Here is a 20,195-nt window from a genome sequence, read left to right on the forward strand (position 1 = left end):
CCAGAGTTTGTGCCACTTTGTTAAGCAGATCAAACAGAAGTCCTAAAGAGAACCCCTTCAAAACTACTCTGTAATATTGTTCAAGCTGCTCTCTTCTTGTCTCAGATGGCTAGACTTTGTTCATTTTAGAATTAACACAGAGTGAGAGTCAAAATGTTCTACCACTGAATGTTCTACCACCTAGTAGCAATGCAGGGTCCCACATATGTTCCTTATCTGCATTAGATTCAGAGACTCGAGATCTAATAGAAGACTTTATCCAGACTGCAAGGATCCTAACTTGGGCATCTGTCTCTGCCTTATGAAAAACAGAGAGCATATTTCTGGGGTTTATTGCTCTGATGCAATATCATTAAACTGTAAAAGCTAGAGAAACCAGCTCTGAGGACTGTTCTTTGTCATATAACTACTGAAGACCCAGGCACGGTATATTTGGAATTGTATGTACTCAGTACCATCATATTCAGAACAAAAGAGAAGTGAAAAGGAAAGTATCTCAGCTCTTTAGCATTGATTTATGGATGCTTTTTTATATAAAACAACATACTAAAAAAAACCACCCTTATCAGCTTTCATTAAATGCAAAAGCTACAACACTAAACTATAAAGTGCAAAACTTTGCTATACATGAGCAGATTGTAATAGCCATGAATAAGGAATATTCTGATCTCTCAAAAGCATTATTATACAGAAGTTTCAAATCATGTTTATGCACGACAAAGTGTTCGTGAGTGATCTAAGCCCAAAAGACAGCATTTTAAAACACCATTTTTGGTAAAACTGAAACATATTATTATCTCTGAATCTGGCTCCTGTACTTATATTTTAAGGAAACCAATTTTCATATTTTATGCTTAAAGTTAGAATCTGCATTTAGGTATGATGATTTAGGTACTTAAATGTACACTTAGGCCCGTTAGTTCGATAGCTAAGGGCTAGCTTATAGCAAACACAAATAGATCATGATACTTGAATCAGAACCACCAAAGAGTGATTCCTACCTTAAAAGTGACAATGATAGAGTACAGTGGAAGAATATAAAGGAATGTAATGCAGCTTTCTTTAAAAATGCACACTATTTCATCATATATCATAATATAATATATGTCAGCTATTCTTACTGTAGATCATTTTTCCATTTGCTTTGTCTGTTTTGCTTTGAGAGTGTTCTTCTGCAGTTTTGTAGGTTATCCTAGTGGAAAATTTATTTAGGAAAAGAATTAAAAAAGGTTCAAGAGAATTCAGCTAAAGCCTCAGTTATACTTGTGGCACATACACTCTTTTTTTCTCATATGCCTCAGACAAGAGTGCATAGAATTACAATTTTTTTTTCCAAGTAAACAAAAAACAAATGGAAAGGGTACATTGTAGAAAAATATATCCATTATAATGGATACAAGAATGTCAAATGTATAAATCCATATGGAGGAATGCAGTTTAAATACATACTTTTGACACTAAAAAAGCTCATTATATAAGTTTATTCATTTAAATTGTTTTCCTGTAAATTATCATTTGGGCTACTCTCAATTAGTGTAGTGAGACATTACCTCAAAAATAGTTCAGCCTGTCATAGCTCTGATGTCTAAAATACACAGGATTAAATCACTTTTCAGATGTTTACCCCTCTCCACTGGCCTTAGAGACTGTCTTATGACTAACTGTAACATTTAGATAGCTAACCTTACAGTTTTAACATTTAGATAGCTAACCTTACAGGTTTTTTTACAATAACATAAATCACTAAGGGAAAAAAAATCTTGAGATACTCAAAATTAAAAGAAGGTTGCTGCATGAAGTGGTTATAAATAACTGCCTGGATACCTACAATTACCAGAAGTAAGACAGCCAAAAACAGATGTTAAGGGTAAAACAAAAAAAGAGAGAATAATATTTTTTACTTTCTATAGGTGTCGTGGTTTTGCCCTGGTTCAATTTACTTTTATACCCCCACATACAATTACTATCAGTTGAGAGAAGGTTTATGCAGACAAAAAGAGACTGAATTAAAAAAAGTATGAGTATTTATTATTAACAAACTAAAACTAAAGAATTATATCTACAATAATTTTACTTAAGTAAAGGGTATTATGTATTTACAAAAGATACTTCTCCCCCCACTTCCCTTTATATCAGTCCAAGGAGGAGAAGCAGTCCTTTTCTGTTCTTGGAATTCCAGTTCTCTCTCTCTCTCTAGTAATACTGCAGCACTTTCGTCGCAGCTGGAACTTCTTTATTTCTCTCTCATTCTGTGTTGGCCTCCAGGGCTGGGTCTACCCCCCTCCTGGGTTAAAACCGAAGGCTGAGGGTTACCCAGGTCCTGAAGGGTCTCCTTCCATAGGCTTGCAAGGGGACACTTGCTTACTATGGATCTTCTTCCACAGGGTTACAGGGGATAATGGTTTAAGAGTTCACCCCTGTTTCCCTATGGAGGTCCCTCCCCATGGGAGAACAGTCCTTGATTGACTTCTCGGCATGGGTCCAGTCTGGATCCCTTACTCGGATCCCAATATCCCACCTGAGCCATTTTCTGCTCCAGCGTAGGTTCTCTCTAGCACCAGCAGCACGGATCCCACACATGGATCCCAACATCCCTACCTGAACCGTTTTGTGTTCCAGCGTAGGTTCTAATACCCGTCAGGGTCATAAATCTTCAACAGCAGCAGCATGGATCTCTCACTGAGATCCCAAGCTTATCTGAGCTGTCTCGCTCCAGCATAAGCATCGTCCCCTTCGAGGGTCACAAAGTCTTTAACAGGACTCTGCCTCATCTGAGCCGCTTTTACTCCAGCATAAGGCTTTCTCTGTTAAAGTCACAAATCTCTGGTGCATCCACAAGCTCCTCTGTGAGCCGCATGGGGGTCTCTTCACCCCAACAAACTTTCACAGGTGGCAGGGTTTTATTTTTCAGTCTTTACCCTGCTGAAGGGAGGGAGAGTGAAAAGGAGAAAAAGCAGTTCTCCCCCCTTCGAACTTTTCTTCTCTCTTCTGCGACTGCAGCTTTGACCTTGAAAGTCTTGTTATCTCATGGCTGGAATTCTTCTGCAGCGGTTTCTCGTCTAAGCAGTTCATCTTTTAAACCTTTTTTTTTTTTTTCCTTCACTCTTTTACAGAAGAGAAGGGAGGCTTCAGTACTACACCTGCCCCCCCGGCCCAAGCCGGGGAGGAGGGGGCCTTGGCCCTCCTCGGGCCCACCGCGTCTCTCCTACATGGCTGCTGCTCCTAATTTCAACTGCGCCACAACCTTCTCTTCCGTTTTCTTAAAGATGTAATTAGCAAAGGCGTCACTGAACTTTTTGATTGGTTTTTTGTCCGGAAATCATCCTACACTCAGGGATGGCCTGGTGGGCAAAACCACGACAATAGGAAAGCAAGTTTTAGATTAATCTTAATAAAATCAATGGTAGCACACTTTGCTAGGGTTCAATAGTTTTATGCCTCAAAGGAGAATATGGAACACCTTGTGTGAAATCTTACAAATGCAAATTTTAAGATAGCTTTAGATTTCATTATCTGATACCAGATCACATCTCAATTTTCTACTAGCAAACCTAGTCATTTATATGCAGATTCCCATAATGGAAGCTGAGCCCCACATACCGAACTGGGGGATATAGCTCCAGAGGCACACACTGTCCTTGAATAAAAAGAACTGGGACACCTCATACAGCTGTTGTAGCACCCTTCTGTCACCCCCTGCTCTGCCCATCATACTCAATCTCTGCAGGATGGCACCCCTTCAGTGGGAGAACTGCCCATCCTAGGGTCACCCCCAGATCCTGACTTATCCAGACTCACAGAGCAACCTCACTTCTGTGGTTCCCAGAAAATCAGCAAGAAGAGCAGTATGACAAGAGCAGGTCTTGAAGAAATCTTGCTCCTTTGAGGGACACAGCTGTGTGTTCAACAAGTTGATGGATGACACAAGGCTGGGAGGAGTGGCTAATAGCACAGAGTGCTGTGCAGCCCTTCAGAAGGACCTTGACTGCTTGGAGAGAAGGACAGAGAAAACTGTCTGAAGTTCAACAAAGGCAAATGCAGGGTTCTGCACCTCGGGAAGAATTACCCCATGGACCAGTACTGGCTGGGGGCTGATTTGCTAGAAAGAAACTGCAGAGAAGAACCTGGGGGCTGTGGTGGACAATGAGCTGTTCATGAATCAGCAGTGTGTCCTTGTGGGCAGGAAGCCAAATAGTATCCTGCAGTGCATTAGAGAGACCATTGTGCCAGCAAGTTGAGGGAGGTAATCCTGCCCCTCTAGTCAGCCCTAGTGAGGCCACATCTGGAGTGCTCCCCTGGTGGGGTGGGGAAGAAAATTGGAGGAAGAAAAGGTAAAACTCATAGGTTGAGATAAGAATAGTTTAATAATTGAAATAAAATAAAATGTTGTAATAATTAAAATCATAATAATTGTTATGAAAAAGAAGGGGTGGAGAAGAGAAAAGAATAAAACTTGAGAGAAACAGGTGATGCACAATGTAGTTGCTCATCACCCATCTCCCAGCAGTGATCAGCATCCCCAGGCTAACTCCCCTCAGTTTGTATACTGGGCATGAAGTTCTATGGTATGAAATATTCCCTTGATGAATTCTTCTGATCAGCTGTCCTGGCTACACACACTCCCAGTTTCTTGTGCATCTGCTAACTGGCAGAGCATGGGAAACCGAAAAGTCCTTGATTGAGAGTAAGCACTACTTAGCAACAACTAAAATGCCAGTGTACTATCAACAATATACTCATACTTAATCCAAAACACAGCACTGCATCACATCCTAGGAAGTAAATTAACTCCATCCCAGCTGAAACTAGGACAGTATCTCTGAATGAGACTATGAATTCATGCCAGACATAGACAAAAGATAATAAGTTTTGCAGAAATACAAAAATGTTTCAGAAGAACATCCTGAATCACTGGACTTTTAATCAAATTATTATCTGATTTCTATAAATTTTATGGTGCCTAATCTTCTGTTTATACTAATTTTTTTACCTTAAAAATCCCAAAAAAAGTACTGTCATAATACTTTGAGAAAAACCTTGTTGTTGAATCTTTTATAGGAACAGAAAACCATAAAGAAAAGGAGCCAATATACCCCTAATTTAGCCCAAGACCAGACCATGGCCTGCACGTCATTGGCTGTAAGAAACAAACTGTGAAAATGAACAGTTAAACATGCACACACACCCACACCCACACACACCCACACCCACACACGCCTGTCAGAGGGCTAAAGTAGTGAGTATGCACAGACATACATATTCAGGTAGGCTGCCTTTACTGCAACTGTCTAGTAGGGAAAAAAGACAATTACTCTGGTACACTGACCATAAATAGCAAAACTGGATGCAAACAAGACAATATTCCAAAATACAAGTATGGTAAAAAGATCTGTCTTCATTAAAATAACATACTGCCTGGTCGTTTTCAGGCACAAGAAATCTGCGAGCTGAGAATTTCCTCAAATTATCAGAAGGTGAAAATTCTAATATATATAAAGAAAAGAAAATATTTTTAGACCATTATGGAATAAAAACCAAAGAAGTCTAAGTAGAAAGCTCCAGAAAATCTCACTGAAAGTTTCAATTTTTAGGGTCAAAAATACATATTAAAAAAACGTATATCATGTTAGACACTAACCAAGCGAACCAAGTGAAAAATATAGAAACCAAAATAAAACACTCAGTGTTCGCAAAATAAGTACAAAAAGTTAAAATTGTTTGTTTGGCCTCTTACCTTCCTGAAATAGACATGTTCCAAATGAAAGATCCAGTTCCAAAAAAGGTTCAGTTTTCAGTAAAAAGACTGCTTCATAAAAAAAAATTCAATCATTTTTTCATTGTACAATTGCAATACAGCCTGGCACCTACTCAAAGGTGAAGGAATTGCTTTTGTCTGCAGGAATACTGTATGGTCATCCAATCTGTCCTGTAATATCTCTTCGGGAGGAACCTGGAGATGTTGATGGGCAACTGGCTGAACATGAGCCATCAATGTGTCCAGGTGGTCAAGAAGACCAATGGTATCCTGGCTTGAATCAGAAACAGTGTGGCCAGTAGGATCAGGACAGTGATTGTCCCCCTGTACCTGGTACTGGAGAGGCCACACCTCGAGGCCACGCCTGGGCCCCTCACTACAAGAATGACACTGAGGTGCTGGACCATGACCAGAGAAGGGAAACAAAGTTAGTGAAGGGTCTGGAGCACAAGTCTTGTATAAGGAGCAGCTGAGGGAACTGGGGTTTTTTAAACTGAAGAAAAGGAGGCTCAGGGGAGACCTGATTGCTCTCTACAACTACCTGGAAGGAGTTTGCAGCAAGGTGGGGATCAGCCTCTTCTCCCAGGTAACAAGTGACAGGGCAGAAGACAATCAAGTTACGCTGAGGGAAGTTTAGATTGGATACTAGAAAAAATGTCTACACACACAGGGTTATCAAACACTGGCAACCAGGGGAAGTCACTGAGTCACCATCCCTTTTAATACCTGAGGTATTAAAAAGATGTGTATATGTACCACTTTAGGGACATGGTTTAGTAGTGGACTTGGCAGTGCTATGTTTACAGTTGGACTTGCTAATCTTAAGTGTCTTTTCCAACCTAAATGATTATATGATTCTATATTTGTTTTCCAAGTTACCAGTTAAATGTACACCCTCAATAAATAAGACTGGAGAGATAGTAACAATCAACGTAGCGAAAGCTGCACTACTCAACAATTTTTTGCCTCAGTTTTCTTTTCCCACAAAAAGTCAAGAGAGTTGCAGCCAATGATTCAATGTCTAAGTGGAAATCAATATTGAGAGGTGTCCTTCAAGGATCCATATCAGGAAAAATGCTATTTAATATCTTCATTAACGACATCACGGTATAGAGTCTGCCCTCAGAAAGTCTTCAGACAACACCGAGCTGAGTGGTGCAGTTGATTCGTTTGAGAGACAGGGTGCCATCCACAAAGACCTTGACAGTCTAGAGGAGTGGTCTGTGTGAACCTCACGACGTTCAACAAGGCCAAATGCAAGATAGGGGCAATTCCCAATGTGAATACAAACTGGGGAATGGACTTAGAGCAGCCCTGCAGAGAATGAATTGGTGGTAACAGGGATTCAAAAATGAGCATGAGCTAGGCAACATGCATTTGCAGCCCAGAAAGCCAATTGTATCCTGGGCTGCATCGAAAGCAACACGACCAGCAGGTCAAGGAAAGTGATTCTTCCCCTCTGCTCTATGTTGGCAAGACCCTACCTGGAGTATTGTGTTAAGCTCTGCAGTCCTCAGTAGAAGAGACACAGATGTGTTGGAGTGGGTACAGAGGAGGGCCACAGAAGATTATCAGAGGACTGGAATACCTTTCCTATGAAGAAAGGTTGAGAGTTGGGGTTGTTTTGCCTGGAGAAGACTCCAGAGAGACACTATTGCACCTTTTCAATACTTGGAGCTTATAAGAAAGATGAGGACAGATTTTTCATCAGGGCCTGTAGTGACAGGACAAGGGGCAACAGTTTTAAACCTAAAGAGGGTAAATTTAGATTGGACAGAAGGAAGACGTATTTGACAAGGAGGATAATGAGACACTGGAACAAGTTGCCTAGAGAAGTTGTGGATGCCCCATCACTGCAAGTGTTCAAGGTCAGGTTCAATAGGGTTTTGACCAAACTGGTCTAGTTGATGTTCCTACAGCAAATCCTTTCAGCAAATCCTCAGTGATACATGAGGTATGCAGATTAAGTTTCCCATTTTCATACTTAATTTCTTTTTCCTAATCTGTTCCTTCAGCTAGCTTTCTATGTTAACAGCCTTCTCATACTTCCCAACTGTCCTAGTTTTCAGCTAGGAGAGAGTTCATTTTCTCGCAGGAGCCATGAGCAGGGGCAGCCTGGAGCCAGGTTCTTCTTAAGTGACCAGGTTGCTATTCTGAACTATTTCCTGTCACCACCAGGTGACAGGGGGACAGAAGTAAGGGATTGTCACTTCCAAGAAGAAGATGGGCCTGGCTTGTGGTCAGGGGGAAAGCGTGGGTGTGTAGGATACTTCGACCACTGTTCATTGTCTCAGCTTGATAAGCATTTTACCTGTAAATCACCCTCTCTTTTGTACATTGTTGTCATTAGTATTGTTGCTGTTACTGTTTGGTTTCTTATTTAATTGCTGTTTCTAGTAAATTGTTCTTATTTCAACTCTCTGCCTTTTGTGTCTCTCACAGGAGTGGGGAGGGAAGCGGTTTGTGGTTTTCTTTTTCATGGAATTACTAAATTGGGGAATACTATTTCTAAACTACAATGCCAACCTTTTCCACAAACAATACCATTCATATTTTGTCCCATGCATTGTCATCTATCTCCATCATTTTCTTCACAGCACTTTCTTCCTGCCTGTGTTTCAAACTGTTGTGACACATCATACCTTGCAGCTAATCCTGATGCTATCTATCACTGTCCTCATCTCCCCTCTGAAATTTGCTGCCCTGCCTGGAACACAGTGAACAGGAGATGCAGCATCCCAAAAGCACTACAGACACAGCAGCCATGCACAAAAAATAGGAGCTGACAGCATTTGAGTGTAGTCATAGCCAAATTATGGAGTGAGTTGCACCCATATTTGAAGAGATATTGAGATTTCTCAACATCTATGAATAGAAAATATATGATCTGTGCTATAGTATTGGTGCATGAAAATCCAAGAGTATGTTCACTCCTATTTCTGAGATGCTGCTTCTGAAAGTCAAAACTTGTACTTCATATTTCCAAGTCATGATAGCACATTTCCAAACCATGATAACACCTAATCTGAATGTTAAAATTTAATGCAAAAGTTTTTCTAGTTCAAATACTAAATAAGAATACCAAGAATCTTCCCTAAATGAGTGACAGATATCATAAATTATTGGGGGTTTGTATGAAACCTAAGTGTTTCATATTAACATTACTAAGTGTTTTTCTTTTTTTTCTCAGCTGAAAAATAAAAATATTATATATATTAAATTTAGCATATGTTTGAGTAAGATTTCGCAGTAATTTTACACATTTCAGTTATACACAAGGCATGAAATCCCCATTGTGAAAATAAAAAGTTAAAAACATTATGTAAGCACTGACACTGCATATTTAAGCAATAAAATAAAAATGAAATCTTAGCAAAGTATTGCGTTTCTGGGGAGAGAAGTGAAAAATCAGGTTTATTATTGCATTGCATCACTCTTCATTTGTGACCTAAAAAGCTTTCTCTCCTTTACTCTTTTCAGTTATTGGCACTACCTCAAGCCCACTAAAGGGGGAAGAAAAAGATAAGGTGGCTTATAATTAAACCATGCTACACTGATCCTACCATGAGCTTTGCCTAGGGCTGTGAAACCAAAAAAGGGAACCATATGGCTGCTGTGGAAATGGTGAACATTGGATTGAATCCCAAACCTGGTTCTGATCAGCAACATTGCATTCCCTTGCAAACAGACTGACCACAAAAGTGGCATAGAGGGATCATCTCAGGGTAAAATCGTTTTTTGGATGCATAGCACTTTGGTTGCATGGCAGAATATGCATTGCTGGATCATCATATGCATTGACAGCACAGTTATTTTGGTTTTGACAAATGGTTGTGGTTTTTCCTCTAAAAATAACAAATATAAACTGTACCCAGAGCCCACGATATTAATATAAGTACCAGCTTACAGTCTGGTTGTGCCTTAATATAGCTGGATAACTCTGCAAGGCACAGACAGGAATACATCCCATATAATAAATCCAGTATAATACATCCAGGCTCAAGCAAAAAATGGCTGGTGATAGAGAAGAAAAAGAACATCATGAAATTAATGTGTAATAGTTTAAAGATACCCTATCTTCTGTGACACAGAAGATACACAACTAGTTCTGGAGCTGCTGGTTCTGAAATTAGCATAAGGTCCCTATATACTCAATGGAAAGTAGTGGCACTTGACTACATTCAAGGTGACAGGAGGGTGACCTAATGGAGGTCACCACTGCTCCTGCTTTATCTATGTGCCTGATTTTCTTCAATGAGTTGATTAGAAGGCAATATCAAGACATAGTCAGGGTGTGACTATGTTATACCCCTTCACATGACAGTTTGGAATAACTCTTCTGACACATTATTTAGCCTTTGAAACTTGGGAAGGACAACTCAGACCAACTAATCAGGTATTCTTGTGCAGGAAGCTGAGCCCTTCACCAGACCACTCAAGGTGACCATCTGTCTTCTTCCACGAGTAAAACATGTTGGGTATGATTAGGAATTTATAAGGAACAAAAAAGAAAGGTATATCTGTCTGTGCAGTCATATGAATATGTTACTGTCTTTTGAGTATAGACATTTTTTGAAAATATGGTAAAATCAGCATTCTCTATGTATTAGATTACTGGCACAAGTACTACAGGGCATTGGTTCAGACTCTCAACTTCCTTGCTCAAGAAGAGAGTCATAACCATGGACTCAAGGGATTCCCAGGGAAGAGATGGCACTGTGCCTTCAAAATTGGGCAACTATATAGCTAATGAAGCAAGGAAGGAGTCAGTGGGGAGGCACAGGTGGATCTGACCTTGATGGATTAGAGCTAATGCCACCTCTGGTTCTTAATATATAGTTTATATGCAAGCTGTGACTTGTCACGTTATTTACAGTTCAAAACTCTAATTTATGTGCAGTTCATTCCTGAGAAAAGCCTTGGGTATGTAACTATAGTTCAGTTTCATAGTTGCAGACGTGTTCCTTTTTTACTGTTAATATGTTGGAAAAGTTCACATTTAGCATACAAGGGATTAATTCCTCTTCTTAACCACTTTTGGAGAAGCAACTTTGTCAGGTAAATTGTTTCATGTTGCTGTGCAATTAGTTATATCATAATTTAAACAAAAAGTCTTGACTGAGATTTCTTATTTTAGAAACCAAAAATGACTTTATTTATAAATTAACCATCCAAATATTTACAGAAGTTGCCTGCTAAACTACACATGTTGCAAATAAACATGCCTTACAGACTCTTCTATTTCTAAATATTTATTATATAGCTAAAATGTTTTAAACAAACTATTTTCCAGCAAAACCTATTTCCATAGATTCTCCAAAAACACTCTAAATTATTTGTAAAAAAGTTGTTTTTCCATAGGAATATTCCTAGAACTCTCCATATCAGGTCAAAAGAGAAGTTTTCTTTTTGAACAAAGAAGAGCAAAAAAAAAAAAGGATAAGACAAGGGAAGTTTCTGTTCATAGCATTCTGTAGTTTCAGGAAATTGTGGTATACATTACTCCTTTCTGACATCTTGTTGAAGTAATTTCATTGCCTGGCCATTTAGTAACCCATTGCACATGAAAATCTGCTTTCTAACTAAATAGTTTGAAAGGGAGCATTTAACAATTGCTTCACCATAACTCACACTGAATAGCTCTTATCAAGTATACAAAATAAGTATGTTTTCAAATATCCAGTTCTACTATCTGATAAAGTAAATTGCACAAACTGCTTCAACTAACCAGAGGTTGCAAAACTACAGTCTAGACACTGAAATTAGACTTATGAGTCAATAGTATAAATTTATGGGCCAGGAGGGCATATTCTTCTTCAAATTCCACGTCTTTACCTAAGATTGCATGGAAGTTTACTTTTAATGAGGCAAAACACTCTCTTCACTAAAAAAACAGCTATAAATAAATATGTTACTACTCATATGCAACCTATATGTAAGTAGTGTTTTCACTTTTCATAAAGGTTGCAAATAACCTAGGTGTAACAGGTTGTATATCAAGATAACTAAATTAAGTGGGTTTTTTGTCCATGTCTCTCCATGTATGGGAGAAAATTCCCTGAGCTTCATTTAAATATGATGGCAAGTCTATAGAGCACGTAATCAAGGAACAGACAACATACATCTGATACCATCACTGAGAAGAAAGGGTTCTAGCAGTCACCAAATTTGCTAAAAATCTCTATATAAGTGTATCAGGAAATGACTAGGGAACAGACTGAGCACACTCCTGTGGACATCTGTGTTGCTTACCTTCTTTTTGTCTTTTTACCTTACATTCTCAGAGGCGTGGGTCCTGGGCCACACCACCTACCTCTTACCCAGACAATGTCAGGCACAGTTCAAGGACAACAGAAGACTAGGACTACTCCATTTAAATTGTTTTAGGTGTAGCCACCTTGCTTTGATGTGACCTTTGCTGTGTGGTTACCACAATGTGCCAAGCTATTTAAATGCATTTGGCCTCAGAGCTAGATAAAGAGGCCCTGAATTCATTTATTTGCTAGTACAGGTATAGTGTTTCTCTCTCCCCCTCAGCCTCACAGCAAATACAGGAATCAGAATTTGCTCATCAGTTGCAGACTACTTTGCTTGTCAAAGAAGTCTTGCCTGATCTGTTTCTATACCACATCTTCCACGGATGAGTGGTTTTCAATCACTGTTAAGTAGAAATTGTATCTCTGCACACAGCTGTGCTATGTGCAACCACCTGACAACAAGTTTCAGCAACATTAAAGCATTACTAGCCAGGGATCCACAGAAAATGTCTGTCTCCTGCTGTTGAGATGAAGTAATTGGCCCATCAGGGGTTGTCTGCCTTCAGGGAGATTCAGCTGACATAGCTTGATTGTTTCCATTCTCCCCTCCGCCTTCCTATTTACTTCTAGTACTTTATCCAAATTCCCCTCTTTCTCATATCTGTTTCCCATCCCAGCATCATACCCTGAAGTTGTTTCTACTTCAGAGTTGTTTCAGGTAAGTGCTCACCAGAAGAAATGGAACCAGTAGATTTCTCTCATCTCTGCACCAAGAGGAAAAGAGGCTGAAGGAGTGCATCTGGACATTTTAAAACTTCCAAACCTGTGTTTTGAACCTAATAGAAGGCTCCAAAACAGAGCAGAAAAGTTTTCTTTTTTTCTGTATCAGTTTGTTCATCCCAAAAGTGTAAAAAAAAGACATAACTTTATATTAACTATGAACTCTTATTTTTTAAAAGAAAAATACCTCAGCTGGTGTTAGAATTCTGAAGCTCCCCAAAGCTTATTAGATTACTTATTTACAAAACTTAGACTAATCTGTGTCTGCAAGGAGAAATATGATTAAAGCAGAAAGTAGCATTAATTCTTCTTAACAGCTGCCTGAAGAACAAATATATGAGGTGCAGAAGATGAGTTATTTAAAAGTACCTACAAACCATAAGTATAATTCTTGATGAATCATGTTTAGAATTCTTCAAATTTCATCACTTGCAAGTATTAATCTTGGGCACCCGTCTTATTTTTGTATACAAGGTGTTGTGGAAAAAACCCCCAGAACTCATATATACAAACATATAAATTCTAACACTGAAGATTCTTTCCCTTTCCAAACTTGGTAATAGATATAGCAAGACTCCTACTGTGCTTTCATTTCTATAACACAAAAATATTTCAGGCACTAATTTCATACTCAGATTGGCTGCATTTTCACTCTGCTGTGGCAGCTTTGTAGGTACATGAAGAAGGAAAATCCCTGGACAGTTCTCACAAATTCAGGAGCAGGTGCAGATCTTAACAGAAATTATGAGACATAGCAGTGGGTAACCCAGTAGATCTGTATGCTAATGGCACACAGCCTTTCTTATATTTGAACTATATCCAGCCATATCTAAGGTCATCACAGGGCTGAGAACAGTAGTTTATCTCTGAACAGAATTTAAACGTGTGCATTATGTTATGAAGACTTTATGACAGTCTTGATCTTATAGACAGCACTATATAAGTTGAATCAACAACTTACAAGAAAAAATGGTTGAACTCCATATCAATATTATAATCATCTAGACAACTGGGATAGCTAGCTGGTGAGATGGTACAGGTATCCCTGCCCAATGAATGTTAACACTGTTTGCTGTGAACGCAGCATAATTCCTGCCCTGGAGACAGAGGCTGAAGTTCCAAAATATTTAGCTATCATGTGTAATATTGATGTTCACAGTGTTAATGCATAAATCAGCCGTAGTCATTGGAGAGGTTTTGAAGTCTGATACAATAAATCAGAGTAAATCATGAACCTCTCTTAATGAGGATGGTATGACTAAGAATATGTGTCCTGTAACAGACCTGAGGAAAAAAATGTACAGTGGAACTGCTACTAAAAGGCTTTCTGCTACAGATGTTACAAGTTTCATGACATATGTCTTATGTCCAAGACTGCTCCATGGCTGTGGGCAATACCTGGCAACATTCACACCCTTGATAACAAAACCTGGCCCCACAGACCAAATACAGCGGGGAAGGCATGAAGGAAGCAGGTTAGCGTACTCACCTTCTTGTAGGCTGGCCTGCAAGAGGGGCTGAACACAGCAGCACAGCCATGAGAAGGGGTTTTTTTCGTTTTTTAGTAGAGTTATTGCCATCTTAATTTTAAATTTTTAGGATAATTGCCATTGATTTCAATGGAATAGACTTGATTTATGATATGCTAATACAAGTCAGAGAACTATACTTTAGGAACATATAGTGAGAAAACAATAAGGCAGTAGTGTAGAATGGGCAAAAAATATTGTGCTGAATTTTGACCAAATTAAAAGCATGTAAGAGTATAAGCAGTGAAAGGAGTCTTAGTGGACTTCTGTTTAGTTGTCTCCAAGAGCTCATTAGAAAGAAAAATAGTGGTCCATGTCTCCACCAATTTCCATTGAACTAGACAAACCTTGCATTCAGCAGTATTATACTCCTCAAAGAAAGAAACAAGAAACAGGAGGGGCATGGGGACTACATCACAGTCTTCCTTCAGGGTGCATAAAAGATTAATCAAAACAGATTATTATCACATACCTCAGCTATTAAAAAAAAACAAACTCTACTCTCTATTCAAGAAGATTCAATATAAATTCAAGCTCCTTATTTCTAAAATTTTCATAACAAGCTTCTATTGTCATCATAATTGTATGATAACACTAAGCTAAAAATACAGTCAGTACGCCACTAAAAAAAATTATACTGTTTTTATATTCAGAATACTAAACATTAGCATGACTGAAAAGAAGGTTAAGACATTCAGCGGAAGTGATGTGAGGTCAACTCAAAGAGAAACTGTCAAGACTGAACTAAAGATGGATCAGGTTACTTAAAACACCTCACTCTCTCCTAATCTTATCCTGTGATGAGGTATTTCTTATGCCTCCCTTTCACCATTTTATTTTTTTAGTAAGCCTTTTCAAATTTTTAGGTGACGAAAACCTCAAAATCTACATTTCTCTGGCTACCTCCTGTTTGGATATTACAAAATTCCGGTATTAAAATCGTGCTTACATAATATTGATATTTTGCTAATATATATAGTTTCTTAAAGCTTTAAGTATTTTTCCTAGAGGAAATGACACTTCAAAAAAAATTCTTCTGATAAAATAATCTCTATGTCACAGGCTTTCTATAATTTTCTTTTTCTGACTCTTTTTTTTTTATTAGAGGCATTTGCATGGGGAAAAAAAAAAAGGAGCTTTGTTTCTGTGAGTTTATGTGTTCATTCTTCATTTTAAGCCATTGTCATGTAGGTACAGCAGCATACTCCTTTCTGCTGAAATGAGGAGCAATATCACAAACATTATGTTTCTACTTTATGAAAGAATAAACTTGAAACATAGATAAACTCTGAAAAGTGGCAGACAAGGCAGGGAGGAGGGTGTTGCAGGTGTGGCTTGTGTGAGAAGCTGTCAGAAATTTCCCCTGTGTCTCACAGAGTCAGCACCAGAGAAAGGAGTGAGAATATGTGATGGAGACAGCCATGCAGACACCAAGGTCCATGAAGAAGGAGGGGGAGGAGGTACTCCAGGCACCAGAGCTGAGATTCTCCTGCAGCCCATGGGGAGTCAGTCTGTCCCCCTGCAGCCCCTGGAGGATCACGGTGCAGTAGATAGGCATCTTGCAGCCTATGAAGGACCCCATGCCAGAGCACACCCTGAAAGAAGCTGCATGCCATGGAGAGCCCACACTGGAACATGCTCCTGGCAGGACCTGTGACCCCATGGAGAGAGGAGACTGTGCTGGAGCAGGTTTGCTGGTAGGACTTGAGATCCTGTGGGTGACTCACACTGGAGCACTCGGTTCCTGAAGGACTGGACTCCATGGAAGGGACTCGCACTGGAGCAGTTCATGGAGAACTGTAGCCTGTGGAAAGGATCCATACTGGAGAAGTTTTATTTCCCCTACTTGTGTCTGTCTTGCCTGTGAGAATAACTACTGAATGATCTCCCTCTCCTTATTTCAATACACAATCTTTTGTCATATTTTCTCCCTATGCTGTTGATGGAAGGTGAGTGACAGAGCAGCTGGTGGGCCCTTGGTGGCAAGCCACAGTCAGCTCACCATAGCTATTTTGATGTCAATAGAAACCATAAGCTCAAAAATTACAAACCTCATTATTAAAAATCCATTAGTAGTTTTTCTTTTATAAAAAAAAAATACATAAAACCTAAATGCAGTGTCTATTGTGGGTACAGCCATACATGGCTTGTTCAATATTTTAATCTAATTTTTAAAATAATTCATAACTTGTGGTTAACAACCATCTCCTACAACAAAAATACAAATACCTCTACATTTTGCCATCTTTTCAAACCTGATTTATGAGAAATTCTTGAGCTTAGTGATGAAATATTTAGCCAAAACTATTTTCTTGCTTGTTGTACTCACAGAAGCAAAATATACCTGTTAGCTTAGTACACTTGAGTTTCATAGAAGATTAGATATTCCCTCATTCAAAATGTTTTAAGAACAAAATTGTGGAGGATAGCATCTTTCTTACATACTTGTAAGAATATAGTCATTCCACCCTCTGAATCATTTTAAAGTTTGCCCAAAAAAAGAAAGGGTGGAAGGGTGGTTGGCAGCAGAGGCATACGAGGGAGAAGGAAGAGAGTCTCTAAAAATTTTCACCCTTTCTCTACAGGAAGTTTTACAAAAGCTGTTGATCACCACAACTTTACAGGCAGATGGCAGCATGTTCAACAGATGCTTAGACAAATCAGTCGTGTTAAATGCATGATCAATCACTGGCTACATTTAGAGAACTCAGGACCTCAGGATTTTGCTTGGGAAGTTATTGTGTGGAATTTGCGTTAATATCTCTCTGAGGCATTAAAATCTACAGCGCATGGTTAATAGCTACTGATCTTCTCATCATTCCTATGAATTTCATAGCACATAGTATCCCAAATAGATTCCTGCAAAGTCTCTGAAGGCTAATAATACTTTTCAATTCCTTGAATTTATTTGTTTACACTATTTTAAATTGCTAGAGATCATAAAAGATAACCCTTCATTCTCCATACCATCATAACCTTTCTGAATGAGAACTGTCATAAGAGAAGATGCTGCAGCATTTCAAATCTTTATGACAGTGTCTGACTGACTGTTCTTTCAACAGCTTGCTGGTTTTCTAATGATCCCTCTTTCTGTTTTATTTCTTCAAAACCATTTACTTCCAGGTTGGTATTATTTGCCAAGGACATACACTCTCTCTTAGTACAATATTTCTCCTTTCAAAACCTGAATGAAATTATAAGATTTATTAAAATTACTTCTTAAAATAAATACATATATATATATATATAAGGATTTCCTTTAGTAACAGTCAGGAAAGCACCCAATATTGTTACCAAATATCATTGCCAAAAAATTGAGATGTTTGACCACTTAAGAACAAGATGTGTAATATTTCCTTTATAACAGAGAAATAAAGATGGACCAGGATCCATATTCTCATCCAGTAGTTGCAGTCGTTAGTGGGATGGTTCAGGTTTACTAGACAGAATCTACAGTTTGAAAACAGAATGCATCTCTGACTGGGAAATTTGGTACAATACCTAGCCAAACCTGGAATATTTGAAGGAAATTATTAACATGCTAGAGAAACAATTTAGTAATGTTATGGTAATTGTCATAATGATATAAATAATACCAGATTCATAGGAAGGAAGAACCTCCTTAATTAGACCGATTGACACAGTTAGAGAAGAGATACATAAACTCTTTTTCTAATCCTGAAAATTTTCATGCTTGAAAGCTTGTCAGTTTTTCAAGCTATATCAGCTAGTTTATTAAAGCTTATTACCTTTGCCAAGAAAAATGAAACATAAGTCAAAGACTGGTAACATCTCAAAAGATGGCATCATATAGTTATGAAAATGTTGCCTGCATTTATTATTTTTCTCTTTATACAGAGATCTTTCAACCAGCTTCTTGAACTATGCTCCTGCAACCACTTATGCCTCTTTTCAACGCAAAAGTAATGACAAAATGGCAAGGGCAGGGGAAATAAGTGGGTTTGCATTAGAAATGCCACAATTGCCTTAATAAAATAATCTTCTTTCTAATTCTTTTCCTCTAATATCTGTGGAAAGGGAAAATTCCTTTCTATGACTGCATTATTATTATTTTGTAATGCATATCAAAATGAGGCTCTGATTTCCTCCAGATTTTTTAAGATTAATGAAAAATAAGCCATAAAAACATCAATATACATAGAAAGAAAATATTTTCAAACTGAAAAAAAAAAAAGGTGTTTAATGATTCCTCAACCAGGGAGGACATAATATTGTAATGGGAAAAAGAAATAGGTATGCAAATTACATTTACATAACTGGATGCCATTTCTTTTAACATCTGACCTCTAATTTTCAGAAACAGCCCATTTAATTAAGGGATGTTATTGTTGTACTCCTCATTAGATCCAAACTCCTGAAACAGTGACTGTTCACACTCCTAAAATAATGATTGTTCAGAACCTGATCTGTTAGACAGAGCTTCCCATTTGAATTCCTACTTTTCAGAACTATTTGGTCTATTCACTGTTCACAAAAATCCTGATCCATTTTAGCATACTGTCCCAACAAATGGTGAGCCTCTATAATAGGCAAACAAAAAACAAAAGCAGTTAACTTCCTTTTTTAAATTATGAAAGCCTGATAAATAGGACTAACAACCGTTGCAAGAGGATGTTTTAAAATTGAAATGAAGCCTTTCATTTTAGAACAAAGTTACACACACATCACATCACATTTATTTGGTCTCATCACATTTATTTGGTCTCAGTGTTTCTTACGTAAGATAATGAAGCAGACAGATCCTAGGACTGTAAATCATTCATAATGAAAGCATTTCATTTCAACTAAGTTACTCATTATGTGAAAAGCAGTAGATGTCAAAAATAGTATTTTAGTGATTTTTTGGTGTGGGTTTTTTTTTTTGGTTGGTTGGGGTTTTTGTTTTGTTTTGTTTTGTTTTTTATTCTGTGTGATGAGCTAGATAAAACAAGTCATCATTACTTATTAAGTACATAGGAAGGCAAAAAAGGCACCTGGAAATTTAATAAGCCAAAAGATACAACATGGCATGGAAAGGGGGGAACCAACACCAAAATTATTCATTTTTGCATTGGTTTTCATATTACTTTCTTCATTTTCAATGTAGATTAAACCGTATTGCAAATTTACTTTTCCATTCTCATAATCTCTAATTGTAGACAAATTTAAAAACACTTAAAAACTATGTCTTTCTAGTAATTTCTGTATGAGTTTTTTTGGGTCAGCTGTAGAGGCTCATCTCAAATTCCCACACTGACACTAGCAAAGATAGAAGAAAAGAGGGGAAAAAGGTCATTAGGGAAAATCATGCTTGACCAATGTGGTAGCTCTCTATGATGACATGCCAGAATAGGTTGATGAGGGGACAGCAGTGGATGGTGTCTACCTCAACTTCAGCAAGGCTTTTGACACTGTCTCCCATAACATCCTCATAGGTAAGCTCAGGGTTCGATTAGTGAGGTGGATCAAGAACTGGCTGAATGGCAGAGCTCAAAGGATTGTGATCAGCAGAGTAGAATCCAGGAGGCCTGTGATCAGTGGCATTCTCAGGGATCAGTAGTGGGGCCAGTCTTATTCAATTTGCTTATCAACAACCTGGATGAAGGGATAGAATGTGCCCTCAGCAAGTTTGCTGGTGATACAAAACTGCGGGGAGTGTCTGACACACCAGAAGGCTCTGCTGCCACTCAGTGGGACCTTGGTAGGCTGGAGAATTGGACAGAGAGAGACCTGATAAGGTTCAACAAGGGAAGGTATAGAGTCCTGCACCTGGAGAGGAGTAACTCCAAGTACCAGCACAGGCTGGGGGCTGATCTACTACGGAGAAGCTCTGCTGAGAAGGATCTGGGAGTCTTGGTGGATGACAAGCTGACT

This window comes from Myiozetetes cayanensis, unplaced genomic scaffold (genome assembly GCF_022539395.1).
Source record: "Myiozetetes cayanensis isolate MyiCay16 unplaced genomic scaffold, myiCay2020 scf5-8, whole genome shotgun sequence".
In the NCBI taxonomy this organism is placed as follows: domain Eukaryota; kingdom Metazoa; phylum Chordata; class Aves; order Passeriformes; family Tyrannidae; genus Myiozetetes; species Myiozetetes cayanensis.